The sequence below is a fragment of the Rutidosis leptorrhynchoides genome, chromosome 6 (assembly GCF_046630445.1).
Source record: "Rutidosis leptorrhynchoides isolate AG116_Rl617_1_P2 chromosome 6, CSIRO_AGI_Rlap_v1, whole genome shotgun sequence".
In the NCBI taxonomy this organism is placed as follows: Eukaryota; Viridiplantae; Streptophyta; class Magnoliopsida; order Asterales; family Asteraceae; genus Rutidosis; species Rutidosis leptorrhynchoides.
Window position 1 is genome coordinate 373727347 of NC_092338.1, and position 22788 is coordinate 373750134.

Below are 22788 nucleotides of genomic sequence, written 5' to 3' on the forward strand. Positions count from 1 at the left end.
ACGGAGCACAGGACCTGATTAAAATCAGAGAGGCTCATTCCATTTGGAAATCAGGACCAAAAATACTCTCAAACATACTTCTCGCTAATGGTGCCATGTCAAACACCGACTTCCTTCCTTCTTCCCGAGCTCTCTCCATATCCGGTGGTAATGGTGTAGGTTGCTGATAGAACAATGGTGGTGCGATAGATGGTGCGGGTGGACTCACATATTCCATCCCTGGTGCAAACCCCGAAGCATAAGTCGTGTAATCAATCGGCTCATAATATGGTGTAACTGGCTGATTATGCAACATATCCTCATACTGCCGTCTTCGATTGTCCCTCTCAAACGCATCCTGCTGATATCGCTCAGTCATGTAAACCTGAGCCCTAGCTATATCCATGAGGGTACCCTGTTGCTCCTCCATTCTCGCCCACTGTTGCTCATCCACCTGAATGTAACGCCTACCCCTACTCGATCCCTCACCCTGAGGGTCAAAATCCGGATCACCCCTATTCTCTCTCTCATCCAACTCTCGTGTAATCCGCCGATATGAATCCTCTGAATCATACTCTTCTTCATCCACAGGAAGATTATCATCTTCAACCCCAAAAGTATACCGCTCCAAATAAGTCGGATACTCAATCACATAACCAGCTCCTTGCTTCATAAACTGAAACCCAGCCACATTTTCCTTTACCTTTCTCATTCTTTCCTTTTTACCCCTGGGATTATTTGAAACCCCTCCATTCCTCCACAAAAAGAATGATAAGAAATGCATGTAAGGGATCACCGCCCTTTGCTTTAACTGCTGCCGACACTCCCATATCCATGTCATCATAACCAGATGCGAAGAAGGCACCATTGAATTAGTCACCATGGCGTACAACAACGGTAACTCATACGTCCGAACATACGTAAGATCACTTTTTCGTTGATAGATGTTATAATGCATCACAATTGACAACATCCTCGAAATGATTTTGAGCTTACTCCTTTCCAATTCAAAATTCTCAATATCGGGTCGTTCGACATGAAACAACGTCCTTATCACATGAGCATACCTGTCAGCTGGAACCTCAAACAATTCTTTTTCAGTCGGATAGTCATACGCATTTTTCCCCGGAATTCTTATTCCCGAATCATATGGAAGATCGGGATGGGCTAACTGATTAAAAGTCTCCATCCGCAGCAGAATCACCGTATTACCCACTTTGCCCTCCAGGATTAGTGTTTGTGGAAAATTATCCCCTGGGATCCATCTCAAAGTTGACATCCATTGGAAGACCTGATTGGGATAAGTCATCTCCCAAGAACATTCTAACGGTGCCTCTTCAAACCCCATTTGAACCGGTTGAAGCATAGCTTCCCAACCCCAATCCACAAACACCTGAAAAACCCCGTACTTCCTCCACACGCTTGAAATTATATACCTCTCACAAAAGGCGTTTCTCAAAAGTTGATCCTTTTTCTCGGTATACAAATGGACCTGCAAATCATACAGTAACTCACTTAACCACCTCTTATCTTGCCACTTTTGTGCCCAGCTTTGGTTACCACCACGACTTCTCTTAGCACCTCTCAACATTTTCTGCAATTGCACAACTCAACAAACTCGTTAGTATTTAACAAAACACCTCACATGTCATTGCTCAAAATATCACATTAAAACCTCAAGCAATACATGCAATTCCTAGTCTCATGTACTAACATATCAATCTTGCATACTTCATTTAACCACAAAACACTTACTTTACATGTTACACATTAGCATTACCACTAGTCAACCCCTTTTCTCAAGTAAACATCACATAATTATGGTAATCATCATGTCAACGAAAACTATAAACTTTACTAGCTAACATTATTGCGTTGCCACTTAACAAACATCAATTTAAACATTAGACAATTAAAAACACATAAACAATTCACAAACATTATCAATTTTTAGTCAAAGTCAACCCTAGTCAACTACTTGAAAGCAATTAACAAGTTTGAACCCTAACTTTCAAATTAATCATGCACACATACTACATTAACATATTTAAACACAATTAACAATAGCTAAAACAAAAACAATGCTTAAATATAATTAATTCGGACTAACCCTAGCACATGAACATAAAAGTAGCAAAAACCCTAAATTAATAATCAAAAACAATGAAAGACACAAGAATGATGATTACCTTGATGTTAAAACACACGAATTGAAAGAATACTTGAAGAATTGAACCCACAAATCAAAACCCCCAAACTTAGTTTTTAGCCAAGTACACAAATTAACACCCAATTTGTATGATTTGGTAAGAATTTGGATGTTTAAGTGAAGTGTTATGACGAATTGATGATGATTTAAGCTTTGATTTGGTGTTAAGATAAAGGAAAACTAGGGTTGGAAGTGTTTTTGCTCGTGGTTATGGCTGCGATGTTGGTGGTGTTTAAATAAATAAATTTTTACCCATTTAAATCCTTTTCCCGGCACCAGAAAAATTCCACTGGCGTAATTTACACCAGTGCAGGCGTAATTTACGCCTTCACAATTTTTGCCGTAAAAACCTGCGTAATTTTACGCCTGGACCTCAATTTTTGTCTGATTTTGCATCTTTCAAAGGCGTAAATTACACCAAAAATGGCGTAAATTACGCCATCTACCAGCTATCGAATTTTTTTTATTTTTTTCAATTTTTGCCTTATTTTCACACGAAACTTCCGTTTTTCTTGTTTTCTATTCACAAAACATTTTAGGGACTAAAACCTTGACCCCCTCCCACACTTTAAGCATTGCATTGTCCTCAATGCAAAAAGTTAGAGATAGTCATTTAAACCGTTCCCGTTTTAAAATTCAAAAATTGGTACTTTGCCCCGCCCGTATGTACAAAACAAAATAAAAACTTACAAACTTTACAAAGGTGTGCGTATTTTTGCTGGAGTCGCGCACTCGACTCCTTTTCCGGATTAGCTTTCGTCCGGATCATCGGCCCCGTTGTTGCTAGAGCCGAATCCATCCTCCAAACCAAACATGAGCATATTATCTTTATCTCTAATTGTCAAAGTCCTCGCATCAAAATCTAGTGATATCCTTGCGGTTGCTAGAAATCCTCGTCCCAATATAATTGGCGTGTATTCATCCGGCTCACAATCTGTGACAACCCGGAAATTTCCAATCAAATTTAAACTTTATCTTTATATTATTCCGACACGATAAGCAAAGTTTGTTAAGTTAAATCTCAAGAATTTTAAATGGTGTTCATACATTCATTATAACCTCGACCAAATTCAGACGATTCACGAACCGTTATATATAAATAAATATGTATATATATGTATATATATATATATTATAACTTGAGAATATTAATAAAGTATTAAACGTATAATACTTTACATGATCGTATTTGTTTCAATATGTTTATCGATGGAATTAGAAGATAATATCAAATTGTTGATTTATCAGATACATTATGATATGATTACGGGTCTATGTTATGAGGTCCACTGTGATTTAAGAAATCTATTCTTTTTGACAACATTCGGAAAATGGTAAAGTGATTTATAAGTAAGAACGTGAAGTGTAAATAACTTAGATGTTGGATATCGACAAGTTAAGTAACTCGACATTTTTCATTAAGATGATTTCATACGTTTATTTAACCTTTGAACTTTATTCCATGCTTCACCAACAAACTGTAATTTAAAAACTTGAAACCTATTATGAATATATATGATTCTACTTTTTTAAAACATTTTATGATATAACGATTTCCATTATTTTAACCTTTAAACAAAATGATTCTTAAAAATATATTTGGTTTTGGAAAACAAAATTATTATATTTATTTGATTTAGTTTCAAACGTATAAAAACGTTTTCAGTTTAAAAAGAACTTTATTATTAAAACGTATATAACTTTTATAAATATCTAGAACCACTTTTGACAACTCATTACTTAACCAGTATGATAAAGATAACGATATTTATATTTTATTTTATTAAATATATATAACGATTTAAATTAATATTATATATATTTATACGCGTATTATACGTACATAGTTTTATACTTTTACTATACTTAAACTTTACCTTTACTTTATTTTTACTTTAGTTTAACTTTAATAATTCACTTTAATAATTCATACTTTAATAATTCACTTTAATAATTCATACTTTAATAATTCACTTTAATAATTCATACTTTAATAATTCACTTTAATAATTCAAAAATCTATTATAAATAGAATTCAATAGGTTTCATTATTTCATAGAAACTTGAAAATATTTTTCTCTAAACTCTCTCAATCGATTTACATATATATATTTACTCCGTATTATTTCAAGATATTATTAGTATACATAAAATATTACGTCAGAGTGCTGTCCGAGTGATTTCGAAATTGTTTTTCGAGTGGGATTGGATTAAGGAAATTATGGGTTATAGCTATGGAGGTGATTGGTATGGTTCATGGGTATGCTCGTGAGGTCAATATAGTGTTTATCATCTCCGTTGCGTCTACGTACCTTTCCTGCAATATTGAATCTCAATATTGATACGTGAGTACTCATAATTTAACTTTTACATACTAATAGTGTATCCCTGACTAGTGCTCGAGTATATAGGATTATGCATGTTTGTACTTTTGATATTGCCTTTAGTTAGGTTATGTTGAATCCTGAATTAGTTATATATGCGACTGAGATAAGGTATAAGATATGCATGTCATTGGAAAGCTAGCGAAAAATTAAGAACTTTTCATTTAGATATCGAATGATTTCGATGAACGGATTTGAAGTTATAGTCCATCGAATTTTTGTATTATTATTAAAAATGATTATTATTATCGTCGTTCTAGTTTTATTTTATTATTATTATTATTATCTTTATCAATAAAAGGATTTATCATTAAAAATTGTTATTTTTTTATCATTACTATCGTTATTATCATTAAAGTTATAATTAGTATTATTATTATTATCCAATTATTATTATTATTATTATTATTATTATTATTATTATTATTATTATTATTATTATTATTATTATTATTGGTATTATTATTATTATTATGATTATTAATATATATTTCATTATTTAAAAATGGTTATTGTTATTGTTATTATTATTATTACTATATTATCATTAAGATAATTATTAGTATTATCGTTAATAATGTTATAGTAACTATCATTATTAATATTAGTGTAATTAAAACAAATATTTGTAACACCTAATTATTTTGATTACTATTATTATCATTATTACGAACACGATATAAAAGACGATTAAAAGCTATTAAACGAAACGATTAGGAAATAATGGGTAAGAGTATCATGATGAAATTAAAATATTATAAGATATTGATTTAGATAAAATTATCGCTCTTATTATTTTTATCATTACTATTATTATTAAAATTATCGTTAGTATTAAAACTATCATTTTAACAAAAATTATCATTTTAATAGAAATGTCATTGTTAGTATAAAATATCATTATTATTATTATTTTAAATAGAATTATTATTTTAAAGATAATATTAAAAATTATCGTAAATATTAAAGTTATCATAATTAGAATTATCGTTTTATCATAATGTCATCTTAGTAATTATAAATATTGATATTTTTATAATAATAATTATTATTACAAAATAATACAACTTTTACTTACTATCATTATAGATATTATTTTATCAAATAAATATTTGATACAAACATATTTTACTACGTGTAATAACTTACTTTAATAATACGTATCATATTATCTTTATAATATTAAATGAACCCTATAAATTTTATTACTTAATATATATAAAAGTATATTTTATTATATAAATATAATATAAAATTTTATTTATTAATAAATAAATTATATTATTTACTCTAATAAATCTTTTAAAAATATTTAAAAATATAAAACGACGATATTTAAACTATATATTAATCATGTATAAATTTTTGGAAATTATTTTGAGTCAAATTTACTTTTGTTGACTTTTGCATATTAGTCTCGAGCATTAGGATTGTGGTACACTATGACTTGACCTAATTTGCTAGACAAATATTGACCAACACATAAATATATATAATTAATTTAGGTTCGTGAATCCGAGGCCAACCTTGCACTTGTTCAATGACGTTATATGTATTTTTACTACGAAATACAGTATGGTGAGTTTCATTTACCTTTTTACCCTTTATATTTTTGGGCTGAGAATACATGCGCAATTTTTATAAATGTTTTTACGAAATAGACACAAGTAATCAAAACTACATTATATGGTTGAATTATCGAAATCGAATATGCCCCTTTTTTATTAAAGTCTGGTAATCTAAGAATTAGGGAACAGACACCCTAATTGACGCGAATCCTAAAGATAGATCTATTGGGCCTAACAAACCCCATCCAAAGTACCGGATGCTTTAGTACTTCGAAATTTATATCATGTCCGAAGGAGGATCCCGGAATGATAGGGGATATTCTTATATGTATCTAGTTAATGTCGGTTACCAGGTGTTCACCATATGAATGATTATTTTTTGTCTCTATGCATGGGACGTATATTTATGAGAACTGGAAATGAAATTCTTGTGGTCTATTAAAATGATGGAAATAAATGATTATGATAAACTAATGAACTCACCAACCTTTTGGTTGACACTTTAAAGCATGTTTATTCTCAGGTGTTAAAGAAATCTTCCGCTGTGCATTTGCTCATTTTAAAGATATTACTTGGAGTCTTTCATAGCATATTTCGAAGAACGTTGCATTCGAGTCATTGAGTTCATCAAAGATTATTATTAAATCAATTTATAGTTGGATAGTGGATATTATGAAATGGTATGCATGCCTGTCAATTTTTGATGTAAAGAAAGATTGTCTTTTAAAAACGAATGCAATGTTTGTAAAATGTATCATATAGAGGTCAAATACCTCGCAATGTAATCAACTATTGTGAATCGTTTATAATGTATATGAACGGGTCCTTTTAGTTGGTATCAGAACGGTGGTCTTAGCGAACCAGGTCTGCATTAGTGTGTCTAACTGATAAGTCGTTAAGATGCATTAGTGAGTCTGGATTTCGACCGTGTCTGCATGTCAAAAGTTTTGCTTATCATTTCTAGTCGGAAATCATCTGCTTATCATCCATAGGAAATTACCTGCTTATTATTATTAGTCTACACACGTCTTGCTACATTAATTGCATGATTAGTGTATAGACAAATTTCATATCTTAGCGTATCTGCTAAATCATATCTTATCGTATCTGTTACTTTAAACTTTACCTGACATACCCCGTAAATTCCTCCGTAATCTATGAAATCTTTTGATCTATATATATAGATATCCTATGTAAATAGAATACCACCCGATAGCCGAAAAATCATTTTTATATCGAAAATCCTTTATCCAATTGTACGAAATGGAATTTGTCATCAGTTCAAGTCACTCGGATTCCGAAATGGAATCTCACTCAAGCTCCGAAAGCAGTCTGACCGGAATGGATCAACCAATCAGTCATCACCTATTCTGGATGAATTGGGGATGGGTTCGTAGCCTCCTCAATCATTGGAAACAAGAAGAAGGCGATCCTTTCCATCCACCACATTGCCCTCTTGGCGAAGAACCTGAAGCACTTACCGGCGAACCTGTTCGAGACACCATTTTCTCTCTCATTTCCAGGGTATCTCGTCACGATTATATACTACATCAAATTCTAGATTTTATTTATCCGCTCGTTCCGACCGACAATCATCCTGGAATAATAGAAGAAGTTAACGAACTTCGCGCTCGGGTAGTGGCTTTGGAGAATATGGTGCAGAGATTACAAACACCAGCAGCAGCACCAGCAGCATAACCAGTACCACCATCATCAACGCCAACAGTACCATTACCACCTCCAACCACAACCGCGTTGTAAACCTCAACTTCACAATCTGTCCCACGAGCATCAACGTCATACGCACCATAGATACCAAGGAGTACCAACAATAATAACCGACGAAGTATTAATTCATAACTTCATTGGAGAAACATTCCGCGGCAATTATATAATCTCTAAAGTCTTAGAGATTATCTAATCTAGCCCTAACCATAAATCAGTTAAGCGAACCAAAATGATAGAAGGAAGAGTAGAAACCCTGACAAAAATGGTGTGTGATTAACAAGTTAAACTTGTTTTACCAACAGCACCAACAGTACCGTCAACGTCACCAGCATCGTCAGTACAGTCAACATCAGAATCAACAACACCTATAACATCACAAACTCCGTCAATTCAAGAATCACTGTGGACATCATTACGAATCAATAACGTGTATATTGTATCAACAAGTTATGAAGAATTAACTCATTCCCTCTGAAGAAATTATATATATATATATATATATATATATATATATATATATATATATATATATATATATATATATGTATGTATATATATTTTGAAATAAAAAAATAAATCTTTCCGTGCTAAGCTATTGTGTGTGAATCTTAACTACTCAGTTAATTCATATTACAAATATGCAATAATGTACGTCCCTCACCCGCGACTTAACCATCATTAACTACAATCTCTGTCTCAATTCAACAAATTCTAATTCCTAATAAATCAAGTATATATTTGATTTTACACTTCATCATTGATGTAACCGAAACTTTTCAGATAACATCATTCGTACTTTGCGAAGTTCACAAGAATTTAACGAAAACCAACATCACATCTCAACAAATAACGAAGTATTGATATTATTGAAGAAATACTTATGTAACCTCTAAACCTTCAAGGAATTATTCAATTCTAGTTCCAACCGTAAATCGAATGAGTTTAATTTAGTATTAACTCATTAAAATCTATGTTACATCTGAGGAGAATATATACATATATATTTTCATAAAGACTGTAATAAAATTCTTATGTACAAAATATTAATTGTGAAAATTTTTTAACGGGTAGGTAATACCCGAGAGATATATATAAATTCACAATTAATATGTTACATTCTTCGAATCAGATTAAGCAAATTATCAATTATACTTCCTACTTTCACAATAATATACATTCTTTCATAGAAATCAAAACAACCATACTCATTCAAACCCAATTACGTATTCTGATTTTAAAATCTCAGAATTCAATTCGAGATATAATCGGTACCATTACTTTTAGATTCTTACATCTTTCAAAGCTATACTTTGACTTCAAAAGTGTGTTAGAACATCAAATGTATACAAACGATTACAATCTATGTTCAAACCCTTCGAAAATCTCTGAAGACACTTCAAATAATGAGCAATCGAGATGATGATCCAACCACATATTACCCACAGTTATGTACTTAAAAAGCTCTCGAAACCAAAGTCATAATTCAACACATATCTGTGTCAGATCTTTTGGCATTTATTAGCAAAAAATAACCTTGCAATTCCTTTTCAAAGTAGCAAATTATATCACAGCTCCAGCAAGACAACTTCGATTTTTTCATTCTGAGTAGCCTTATCATAATTTTGATATATGTGATTACCCTTTTGTTACCGGAGAACCTTTCATATTCCACCACATTAGCAATAAACTTACCAACAACTTCACTGATCTTGGGCATTTCGAAGAATCTTTATATTTATCGAAACCTCATCATTTACTCATCTGCCTCTTGTAATTAGAATTGTCATACGAATCATTGGGAGTTAGCAATCAGTATTTTGAAATCTCACAGCATGTTGACGCCAACAGTTATACATAACGTCTATTTTCAAGGCTTACATACTTCGAATGTGAAGTTTCTGAAAAACACTCTGAACCGCGAACTAGTTCTCGAAATGCTGACGAAGCAACAAAAACTGTAAACGACCTTAGCAGTAAAAAGTTTGATGATAAAGATTAGTGTATTAACAAAGCTCAGAAATAGAGAAGTTTTGGAACTGAAAAACGGATTGAGCAAAGTATGAAGGAGGCTGTGGACAAATCATAAAGACTGAACCTGCCTTCAAAGAATCCAAATGATTCAGTGTCTGCTGAAGTCATTAACGAATACCTTGCTCCTGACACTAAACCCTTACAGACAATATTCTTCATCATCCTCTGATATTAGAAATTCTAAGATATCATCGTATCTTTCATTATAAATATCCTCCATATTTCTGAAGATATTTCCATAACTATTCTTATCTGGAATCATTTATCTCTTTGCGCTATCTGTATTACATCAAAAAGGAAACTATTTAGTTCCTATACTCTGTAAACCTTTGAGTTTAAAATATGAATGTTTTTGAAGTAATGTTGGAAACTGAAGCATGAGTTAGTATAATATAATGACACTTGATCAACGTGATTATATTACAGTAATTCATGCTGAGTTTCTAAATGGAACGTGATGATTCACAGATCATAACATCATCATGTGCCATGTTATACGACTCTTGTATTCTATTTAACATCTAAAATATCAAGAAAATATTTCTTGATGATTCGGCCTTTTCCAAGGTATTCTAGTAATTTGACAAGTCAAGATCGTGCCATCACAATTTCCTTCCTAGAACATTAACAATGTTCATTCCGAAAATCATATTTGTGAATTCTGGACCATTACAAGCGGTGCTTACTCGCAAGAAGAAGATACGAAAGGACAAAACTCCGAAATAGAAATTGGGGTATAAATTGCAGCAAATAAAAGAGAGCATTAACTGTGGATGACAATGATTATAGAAGATAGAAACAGAGACTTTGAAATATAAGGGAAGATATAAAGCCCAACGACAAACCAAAAATTATAAACCATATATATCGATGCATATAGCAATATAAAGACACGGGAGAACTAGAAACACTATAAACCCAAGAGTATAGTAGAAGTAAATAGATTCTTCCGGTGGTAGATGAAAAAGAAGAATGACCGATATGAAAGTTATAAGTATATCGAGAATCAGAACTGGATGGAGCATATTGATGAATACTTTAAAATATGAGTTGAGGGGGAAAGAATAGAAGGTGATGAAACATGACTAGGAACTTAGAAATCAACAGATTTAACTCACACAATGACGGAATAAGTGAATCAAACCCTCTAGTGAATAGGTTAAGCTTTTTGTGATTAATTTAGTCATACCACAACTAAATCAAGTGTGATTAGATCAACACCTAGAGCTATTATTCACCACCTGGGTGATTTGGGTTGAGAGAGAATCGGAGGAGCTCACCAGATCTGAGTGTGTGTAACAAATGAGAGGCTTAACCTAAAAATGAAGAACATAAGACTTTATATACCCCTGCTGTTGACTCACCCGTACGATTCATCCATCACACATACGAGTTAGCTTCATCAGTCGTACGGGTGATCACTCACTCGTGTCTTCTCATTTAGGTTGTAATTGTGACTTAGCTCAGCATCAACCGTGCGTATGAGCCTGTCAGCCGTACGAGTGAGGCTTCACTCGGACGTCTGACTAAGTCTAACATAGTCAAACATCCACATCTCGTTCCTGCAGTTGCTGTAACCACATACAAACACGGATATGATAATAACGAACGATCATGATGGCCTGTAAACTGTTGTACCTGCAATGGACGTGGGTAGATGTCTAGGGACTTGCATAAAATGCATCAACATAAGGTGTGAGTTGTAAGAAAAGGAAGGAGGTGAATTTATAAGAAAATCTGACAGAACAATTAAAATGGACGATCGCATTTAAAGCGGATCCTAATTCCTTTTGTTACCGGAGAATCTAATCTTATTACAAAGATTTTCTTCAAATCCCTTGAAATATGGAAATCAATCATATCTACGTCAAATGATAAGATGAATCTACACTTACTCATTTCACTCTTCTATGTTAGCTTCATTCGTACTCTTCATATAAATGGATTGTTTATCCAAATTATTCGCTGATGATAAAACTCTAATTTTCAGCCTGTATGCATCATGAAAACATACTTATTATCATTCACGACCTTTCCACTCAAATTTCGGGACGAAATTTCTTTAACGGGTAGGTACTGTGACAACCCGGAAATTTCCAATCAAATTTAAACTTTATCTTTATATTATTCCGACACGATAAGCAAAGTTTGTTAAGTTAAATCTCAAGAATTTTAAATGGTGTTCATACATTCATTATAACCTCGACCAAATTCAGACGATTCACGAACCGTTATATATAAATAAATATGTATATATATGTATATATATATTATAACTTGAGAATATTAAAAAAGTATTAAACGTATAATACTTTACATGATCGTATTTGTTTCAATATGTTTATCGATGGAATTAGAAGATAATATCAAATTGTTGATTTATCAGATACATTATGATATGATTACGGGTCTATGTTATGAGGTCCACTGTGATTTAATAAATCTATTCTTTTTGACAACATTCGGAAAATGGTAAAGTGATTTATAAGTAAGAACGTGAAGTGTAAATAACTTAGATGTTGGATATCGACAAGTTAAGTAACTCGACATTTTTCATTAAGATGATTTCATACGTTTATTTAACCTTTGAACTTTATTCCATGCTTCACCAACAAACTGTAATTTAAAAACTTGAAACCTATTATGAATATATATGATTCTACTTTTTTAAAACATTTTATGATATAACGATTTCCATTATTTTAACCTTTAAACAAAATGATTCTTAAAAATATATTTGGTTTTGGAAAACAAAATTATTATATTTATTTGATTTAGTTTCAAACGTATAAAAACGTTTTCAGTTTAAAAAGAACTTTATTATTAAAACGTATATAACTTTTATAAATATCTAGAACCACTTTTGACAACTCATTACTTAACCAGTATGATAAAGATAACGATATTTATATTTTATTTTATTAAATATATATAACGATTTAAATTAATATTATATATATTTATACGCGTATTATACGTACATAGTTTTATACTTTTACTATACTTAAACTTTACCTTTACTTTATTTTTACTTTACTTTAACTTTAATAATTCACTTTAATAATTCATACTTTAATAATTCATACTTTAATAATTCACACTTTAATAATTCATACTTTAATAATTCACTTTAATAATTCATACTTTAATAATTCACTTTAATAATTCAAAAATTTATTATAAATAGAATTCAATAGGTTTCATTATTTCATAGAAACTTGAAAATATTTTTCTCTAAACTCTCTCAATCGATTTACATATATATATTTACTCCGTATTATTTCAAGATATTATTAGTATACATAAAATATTACGTCAGAGTGCTGTCCGAGTGATTTCGAAATTGTTTTTCGAGTGGGATTGGATTAAGGAAATTATGGGTTATAGCTATGGAGGTGATTGGTATGGTTCATGGGTATGCTCGTGAGGTCAATATAGTGTTTATCATCTCTGTTGCGTCTACGTACCTTTTCTGCAATATTGAATCTCAATATTGATACGTGAGTACTCATAATTTAACTTTTACATACTAATAGTGTATCCCTGACTAGTGCTCGAGTATATAGGATTATGCATGTTTGTACTTTTGATATTTCCTTTAGTTAGGTTATGTTGAATCCTGAATTAGTTATATATGCGACTGAGATAAGGTATAAGATATGCATGTCATTGGAAAGCTAGCGAAAAATTAAGAACTTTTCATTTAGATATCGAATGATTTCGATGAACGGATTTGAAGTTATAGTCCATCGAATTTTTGTATTATTATTAAAAATGATTATTATTATCGTCGTTCTAGTTTTATCTTGTTATTATTATTATTATCTTTATCAATAAAAGGATTTATCATTAAAAATTGTTATTTTTTTATCATTACTATCGTTATTATCATTAAAGTTATAATTAGTATTATTATTATTATCCAATTATTATTATTATTATTATTATTATTATTATTATTATTATTATTATTATTATTATTATTATTATTATTATTGGTATTATTATTATTATTATCATTATTAATATATATATCATTATTTAAAAATGGTTATTGTTATTGTTATTATTATTATTACTATATTATTATTAAGATAATTATTAGTATTATCGTTAATAATGTTATAGTAACTATCATTATTAATATTAGTGTAATTAAAACAAATATTTGTAACACCTAATTATTTTGATTACTATTATTATCATTATTACGAACACGATATAAAAGACGATTAAAAGCTATTAAACGAAACGATTAGGAAATAATGGGTAAGAGTATCATGATGAAATTAAAATATTATAAGATATTGATTTAGATAAAATTATCGTTCTTATTATTTTTATCATTACTATTATTATTAAAATTATCGTTAGTATTAAAACTATCATTTTAAGAAAAATTATCATTTTAATAGAAATGTCATTGTTACTATAAAATATCATTATTATTATTATTTTAAATAGAATTATTATTTTAAAGATAATATTAAAAATTATCGTAAATATTAAAGTTATCATAATTAGAATTATCGTTTTATCATAATGTCATCTTAGTAATTATAAATATTGATATTTTTATAATAATAATTATTATTACAAAATAATACAACTTTTATTTACTATCATTATAGATATTATTTTATCAAATAAATATTTGATACAAACATATTTTACTACGTGTAATAACTTACTTTAATAATACGTATCATATTATCTTTATAATATTAAATGAACCCTATAAATTTTATTACTTAATATATATAAAAGTATATTTTATTATATAAATATAATATAAAATTTTATTTATTAATAAATAAATTATATTATTTACTCTAATAAATCTTTTAAAAATATTTAAAAATATAAAACGACGATATTTAAACTATATATTAATCATGTATAAATTTTTGGAAATTATTTTGAGTCAAATTTACTTTTGTTGACTTTTGCATATTAGTCTCGAGCATTAGGATTGTGGTACACTATGACTTGACCTAATTTGTTAGACAAATATTGACCAACACATAAATATATATAATTAATTTAGGTTCGTGAATCCGAGGCCAACCTTGCACTTGTTCAATGACGTTATATGTATTTTTACTACGAAATACAGTATGGTGAGTTTCATTTACCTTTTTACCCTTTATATTTTTGGGCTGAGAATACATGCGCAATTTTTATAAATGTTTTTACGAAATAGACACAAGTAATCAAAACTACATTATATGGTTGAATTATCGAAATCGAATATGCCCCTTTTTTTATTAAAGTCTGGTAATCTAAGAATTAGGGAACAGACACCCTAATTGACGCGAATCCTAAAGATAGATCTATTGGGCCTAACAAACCCCATCCAAAGTACCGGATGCTTTAGTACTTCGAAATTTATATCATGTCCGAAGGAGGATCCCGGAATGATAGGGGATATTCTTATATGTATCTAGTTAATGTCGGTTACCAGGTGTTCACCATATGAATGATTATTTTTTGTCTCTATGCATGGGACGTATATTTATGAGAACTGGAAATGAAATTCTTGTGGTCTATTAAAATGATGGAAATAAATGATTATGATAAACTAATGAACTCACCAACCTTTTGGTTGACACTTTAAAGCATGTTTATTCTCAGGTGTTAAAGAAATCTTCCGCTGTGCATTTGCTCATTTTAAAGATATTACTTGGAGTCTTTCATAGCATATTTTGAAGAACGTTGCATTCGAGTCATTGAGTTCATCAAAGATTATTATTAAATCAATTTATAGTTGGATAGTGGATATTATGAAATGGTATGCATGCCTGTCAATTTTTGATGTAAAGAAAGATTGTCTTTTAAAAACGAATGCAATGTTTATAAAATGTATCATATAGAGGTCAAATACCTCGCAATGTAATCAACTATTGTGAATCGTTTATAATGTATATGAATGGGTCCTTTCACAATCCTAAATGAAGAAATCTTCCTTATAATTTATACCGTGAATAGTGAAATGAACATCTTCCGCAATCCCGATTGGATCATCAACCGTTTGGTTGGCAAAACGAATATTCGTATTAGTCCGAACCAACTCTCGAATGCCTATTGATTTTGCAAATTTAGTTGGCATCATGTTCACACTCGCACCCGAATCTAGCAACGCCCGATAGGCCCCTTTCTTCTTGAAGTGACAAATAACGACAAACTCACCCGAATCTCTATATTTAATATGAGGCTTAAATTCACATTTCGGGTTAGGCTTAACATACTCCACTTCAATCGTCCAACCCTCGTCATCAACAAAAGACGTCTTGGTATTATTCATGAACTTATCCGTGTTCTTTTTACCCCACATACTCTCAAGCGTCTTACGAATCTCTTCTACATCTACCTCTTTTCCTTTATCTAGCTCTGGCGTCTCCTTAACCGTGTTGACACTTATACTTTCAGTTTTTCTTGAATTCTCATCACCCTTCTCGATATCCAAGTGTCGATCAAGGGAAATGCCTCCGCACTCAACATTTTGACAGCTTTTATCCATCTCTATCGTGTCATCAAACACATTCTCAACAACCTCTTCACTTGCTCCACTCTTTTTGACTTTGAGTTTCATGCAATAATCTTCATCAAACTCTCTTTCGACTATGTAGGCTAAAGGAAATCGCATATTTTTTGAATTACAAAATCTAAAAGTTTCGTTTCCTCCTTCAAAGGTGATGCACCCCGCCCCTGGGTCTAATTTACCACCCGCGGTTGAAATGAACCCCCGACCTACTAACAATGGAACATCATAGTCCGTGGGCATATCAAAAATGGTGAACGGTACTTCAAGAAAAACACCTTTCACACTAACCATCACCTTATGAACTACCCCAAGTGCCCTACACTTGGTATTATTTCCAAGCGTGATTTCTGCATTGGATTTCTTCAATTCACATAACGTACATTCACCATGAAAAAGTTGCTTGTACGTCTCATAGGACATTATGTTGATGGAAGATCCCGAATCGGCTATCACCTTAAACTCTCGATGACTACTAACAAAGTGAGGTAATACTCCAATGATACTTAACTCGAATAATATCTCCCCCGGATCGTCTTCTTGGTAAAGAATCACCGGTCTACCTTGGGCACTCTCATCTAAAGGCAATTCCTCATGAAGATCATCAAAACATTCATCCGAAATGACTTCGGACACTGCATCTTCGGGAGCATCATCAAATCGCCCATCATCCTCCCATTCAACGTAATCGGGCACATGGCTAATAGAGACATTTTGATCAAGCCATGAGTCGACACTTTCCTTACTATTCCCTTTCCTTGGTTCATTCACTCTAATGGTCCTAAGTTGTTGCCTTTGCATAGGTTCAAACCGGATTGTTTCAACTACTTTAGCATCATCAAGCGACAACCCGGTAGCAATCTTCAATCGTTGCCCATTAACTAAGAACGGTTCCCCACCTTTCGGATCCTTTATTTCAATTGCCCCATATGGAGTAACCTTAGTAACCACATAGGGACCGTTCCACTTACTTCTCAACTTACCCGCAAACAACTTTAACCTGGAATTAAACAACCACACACTTTGCCCCACTTCAAACGTCCTCCTACTAATTTGCTTGTCATGAAAAGCTTTCGTTTTTTCTTTGTAGATCTTCGAACTTTCATATGCTTCACGTCTAAGTTCTTCTAATGCTGTCAATTCTAGCTTCCTCGCATTTCCTGCCTCATCTAAGTTCATGTTCACCTGTTTTATAGCCCATTCTGCACGATGCTCAATTTCAACAGGTAAGTGACATGCCTTCCCATAAACAAGTTAGTAAGGTGAAGTACCAATAGGGGTTTTGTAAGCTGTCCGATAAGCCCAAAGCGCATCGTCTAGTCTTAAAGACCAATCTTTACGATTAGGATTTACGGTTTTTTCCAAAATTCTTTTTAACTCCCTATTAGATACCTCCACTTGCCCACTTGTTTGGGGATGGTAAGGTGTAGCAATTCGGTGATTTACCCCATAATCCCTTAAAAGTTTAGCAAAATGGGAGTTCTTAAAGTGTGAACCCCCATCACTAATTATGGCCTTAGGTACACCATGACGACAGAAAATGTTTTTCTTAACAAACTTAAGGACAACTTTGTTGTCATTTTTTTCGAGTAGCCTTAGCATCCACCCACTTGGAGACATATTCCACGGCTACCAAAATATATTCAAACCCAAAAGACGAGGGAAAAGGTCCCATAAAATCAATACCCCAAACATCAAAGATTTCACAAACCAAAATTGGGTTCATGGGCATTTCGTTACGTTTATAAATTCCCCCCATTCTTTGACACCTAGCACAATTTTTAACATACTCAAATGCATCTTTAAAGATAGAAGGCCAAAAGAAACCTGAATCGAGTACTTTGTACCCGGTTTTCTTTACCCCATAGTATCCTCCGCATGCAAAAGTATGACAATGAGCTAGAATGTCCTTATGCTCATCTTCCGCCACGCATCTTCTAATGATTTGGTCGGGTCCAAGTCGGTAAAGAACCGGGTCCTCCCAAATATAATGCTTAACCTGCGATAAAAAGTAATCCCTCTTGTGCTTGTTCCAATGTTCTGGTATCTTGTTAGTCACCAAATAGTTGACAATATGAGCGAACCAAGGTACCTGCACAACACTAAACAAACATTCGTCCGGGAAATTCTCCTGGATCGATTTAGTAGGGTCAAACGGTGGCGGGGGTATCCTAGATAAATGGTCAGCTACCACATTTTCTATACCCTTTTTATCCCTTATTTCCAAATCAAACTCCTGTAGCAACAAAATCCACCTAATCAATCTAGGCTTAGACTCTTTCTTCTCAAGCAAATGCCTTAAAGCACTATGGTCCGAAAATACAACTACCTTAGACCCCCACAAATATGATCTAAATTTGTCTAAGGCAAACACAACTGCTAGTAATTCCTTCTCGGTTGTGGTATAATTTATTTGGGCATCCGAGAATGTCTTACTAGCATAATAGATAACAACCGGTTTCCTATCAACTCTTTGACCCAGAACAGCCCCAGCCGCAAAATCACTAGCGTCGCACATAATTTCAAATGGTTTGGTCCAATCGGGTGATTGTAAAATGGGTGCTTCGGTTAACTTACGTTTAAGGGTGTTGAAGGCTTCCTTACATTGGTCATCAAATTCAAAAGGTGCATCTTTTAATAACAAATTACACAATGGTTTAGAAATAACGCTAAAATCTTTGATAAACCTACGATAGAATCCTGCATGTCCCAAAAACAATCTTACCCCCTTAACATTGTTTGGTGGAGGTAATGTGGAAATAAGTTACACTTTTGCCCTATCGACTTCGAATCCCCGTTTAGACACAATGTGTCCCAGAACCACCCCTTCCCTTACCATAAAGTGGCTCTTTTCCCAACTAAGGACAAGGTTGGTCTCGGTACATCTTTTCAAAACCTTTTCCAACATACTCAAACATGACTCAAAAGATTTGCCAAATATCGAAAAATCATCCATAAAAATCTCTAAAGACTCGCCTATTAACTCTGAAAAGATACTCATCATACACCTCTGAAAAGTCGCAGGTGCATTACATAGACCAAAAGGCATCTGTCTAAAAGCATAGGTTCCGTAAGGACAAGTAAAAGTCATTTTTTCTTGGTCATTAGGGTGAATAGGTATTTGATTATATCCCGAATACCCATCTAAGAAACAATAAAATTTCTGACCTGACAACTTTTCGATGATTTGATCAATAAAAGGCAAGGGAAAGTGATCCTTTGAAGTTGCAGCATTTAGCTTCCGGTAATCAATACATACCCTCCAACCCGTCACGGGACGGGTTGTGATCTTTTCACCTTCCTCAGTTTCCATTACCGTTATCCCAGCTTTCTTTGGCACTGTTTGCGTGGGACTTACCCACTGACTATCTGAAATAGGGAAGATAATCCCTGCGTCCAACCACTTAAGAACTTCTTTCTTTACCACTTCCTGCATATTCGGGTTTAACCTGCGTTGCTTATCATGAGCACGTTTAACTTCCGGATCTGTAACTATCCTATGCATACACACTGAGGGACTTATCCCTTTCAAATCAGCTATTGTCCACCCTACTGCAGCCTTGTACTTATGAAGCACTTCCATCAAGGCTTTTTCCTGCACACATGTCAAATCTGAAGCAATAATAACTGGCAAAGTGCCGTCAGTACCTAAAAATGCATACTTCAAATGAGAAGGTAAGGGTTTTAACTCAAGAGTCGGTGGTGACTCTAGTGACGGTCTCGTATTAGTATCAATGGATTTAGGTAGTGGCTCATATTTATGAGTCCACGGTGGCAACCTAGCATCCATTGTACTTGCTACTGCTAATTCTACTACCTTAACCTCTTCACATTCAACATCCTCTTCGTCACCTAAGCAAAATATTTCTACTGGGTCGTCGGTTATTAGGTGAGAAGTATGTTTATCCACTAATTCATCAATCACATCTATCCTATAGCATTCATGGACATTTGGGGTGTGAAGAGAATTAAAGATATTAATTCTCATCTTGCGATTCCCGAAAGATATGTCCATAGCACCCGTTCGACAATTAATGTGAGCATTAATGGTGGCCAAGAACGGGCGTCCCAAAATTATAGTGGGTTGGGCATCTCTATTCCTAGGTTCAATATCCATAACAACAAAGTCAACTGGGTAATAGAAATCCTCCACTTTTACTATCACATCTTCTAGTATCCCCCTAGGCGTTTTGATTGACTGGTCCGCTAGTTGAATAATTATGTCGGTTCTTTTCATTAAACCCAATTAAAATCGGTCAACTAGACAAAAAGGTAAAATATTAATGCTAGCTCCTAGGTCCAGTAACGCCTTTTTCACATTCACGTTTCCTACAGTCACAGCTATCAACGGGGTCCCTGGGTCCTTAAACTTAGGTGGAAGTGTACCCAAAACAACCGCACTTAGGTGCTCGGTTAGCTCCACCTTTTTGGGTAAAGTCGCCCTTTGCTTCCTCTTTTGAGTGCAAAGGTCCTTTAAAAATTTAGCATAAGACGGGACTTGCCTAATAGCATCGAGGAGGGGTAAATTTATCTTAACCTGTTTAAATGTTTCCCACATGTCCTCTGGTTATGGTCCGTTTTTCCCATAAGGGAACTGGTTTGGGGACTCTAAGGCCTTGGGAAATGGGACTGATTTTGATTCTGTCTCCGGTTTTCCGGTCTCCTCAACAATTGGATCCTTATTTTTCACCCCTTCTCCTTGGTCATCGACTTCACTTACCTCTTCCTCATCAAGAACAATAGGAGACTTACTTGACTCTGGTTGCACTACCTCTTTCTCACCTACCTTATTGTCATATTGCCTTCCGCTTCTCAAGGTACCTACCATGTTAACGCTATACCCTTTTCCTTGATCCTTATGATTTGGATTTAGAACCGTGTAGCTTGGAATTGTACCTGGTTCCCTATTTCCCTTACTTTCCGCTACATTACCGATCTCCTTAGCCAATGCACCAATCGACTTATTTTGCACTTCTATCAAATTTTTCATTTCGGAGATGAACGCATCCATCTTAGCATCCGAGCTAGATGGTTGATTGGTTGAAGTACTAGTTTGGTTTTAGTTTTGATTTTGGCTTTGATTTTGGTAATTGTTTTGGTTTCGGTTATTAGGGTAAGGATTTTGATAGTTTCGTTGGTAGTTGCCTTGATTATGAAAATTACCCTGATTTTGAAAGTTGTTTTGTGGTCTAAGTTGGTTCCCTTGGTTAGCATTCAGAGCGTTGTTATTGCTCCAACTGAAATTAGGATGATTTCTCTAACCCGGATTATACGTGTTGGAGTATGGATCATATCTCCACCCCTGAACCTCGTTAACTTGTTCTTCCACTATGTGCTGATTTACCGGTGGAATCCCATTTCTACATCCATATGAAAAGTGAGAAGGATCTCCATAAATCTCACATACTTCCTGAACCTGCGAAACATTACAAGCAAGACCCTGGTTTGGGTTGTTAAATATAAGCATTTTCAAATCATCAAATTCCTGCTCTAAGTTCCTAGATGAACCACCCGAATCGGAAACATGATTCACTCGGGAGGTACTCGGTTGTTTACGATCAACCGAAGCTTGAGTTTTTGAACCCTTACTTAACTGTTCGAAGAACGTCCATTCATCATCACTAGACCGAGTTAAGAATGCCCCACCACTAGCCGCCAAAAGAAACTGCCTGTTTTGGGAATCTAAACTATCATAGAAAACTTTAACCAATTCCCACTTGGATATCTCATGGTGTGGACATGCCCTAAGTAACTCCTTCAGACGTTCATACGCTTCATGAAATAATTCACCCGGTAATTGTTTAAAAGATTTTATTTGCGTACACATGTCTGAAGTTTTACTTATGGGGTAAAATTCTTCTAAAAATCGTTTTTTCATATCCGCCCAGGTATTAATACTCCGGGCGGGCAAGGAGAGAAACCATCTTTTTGCCTTATCCTTAAGTTAATAAGGAAATAATCGAAGACGTACCTCATCATCAGTAAAACCGTTTACCTGATTAGTAGCACATATCCCATTAAATTCAGTGATGTGTTCATATGGTTCCTCATTAGCCATACCTCGGTAGGTTGTCAAGATCGAAATAAGTTGAGGTCGGACCTCAAATCGTCGGTTGTTTCCTCCTGCCGGTGCAGGATAAACAATGGGCGAATGATCCTCAAAATCACCCGGTTGGTAGTAGGTGTCTACTCCCCTTGCTCGATTGGCCATATCGTCTCGTTGCTCAAAAACTTCCTCTTCAGTTTCAAACTCTGATTTAGGAGAGTTTGGTGGAACAATCGGATGTGTCTCTAACTGTGGTTGAGTGGATGCTGAAGCCACTGTCGAACCCTTTAAAATTCTTGTAG

The 22788-nt window shown here is 33.4% G+C and overlaps 1 pseudogene; it reads right to left on the minus strand.

Annotated features, from left to right (window-relative positions):
• Positions 1-2937: 2937 nt before the first annotated feature.
• Positions 2938-20998, minus strand: LOC139854908 (uncharacterized; annotated as a pseudogene).
• Between the last annotated feature and the right edge of the window lie 1790 nt (positions 20999-22788).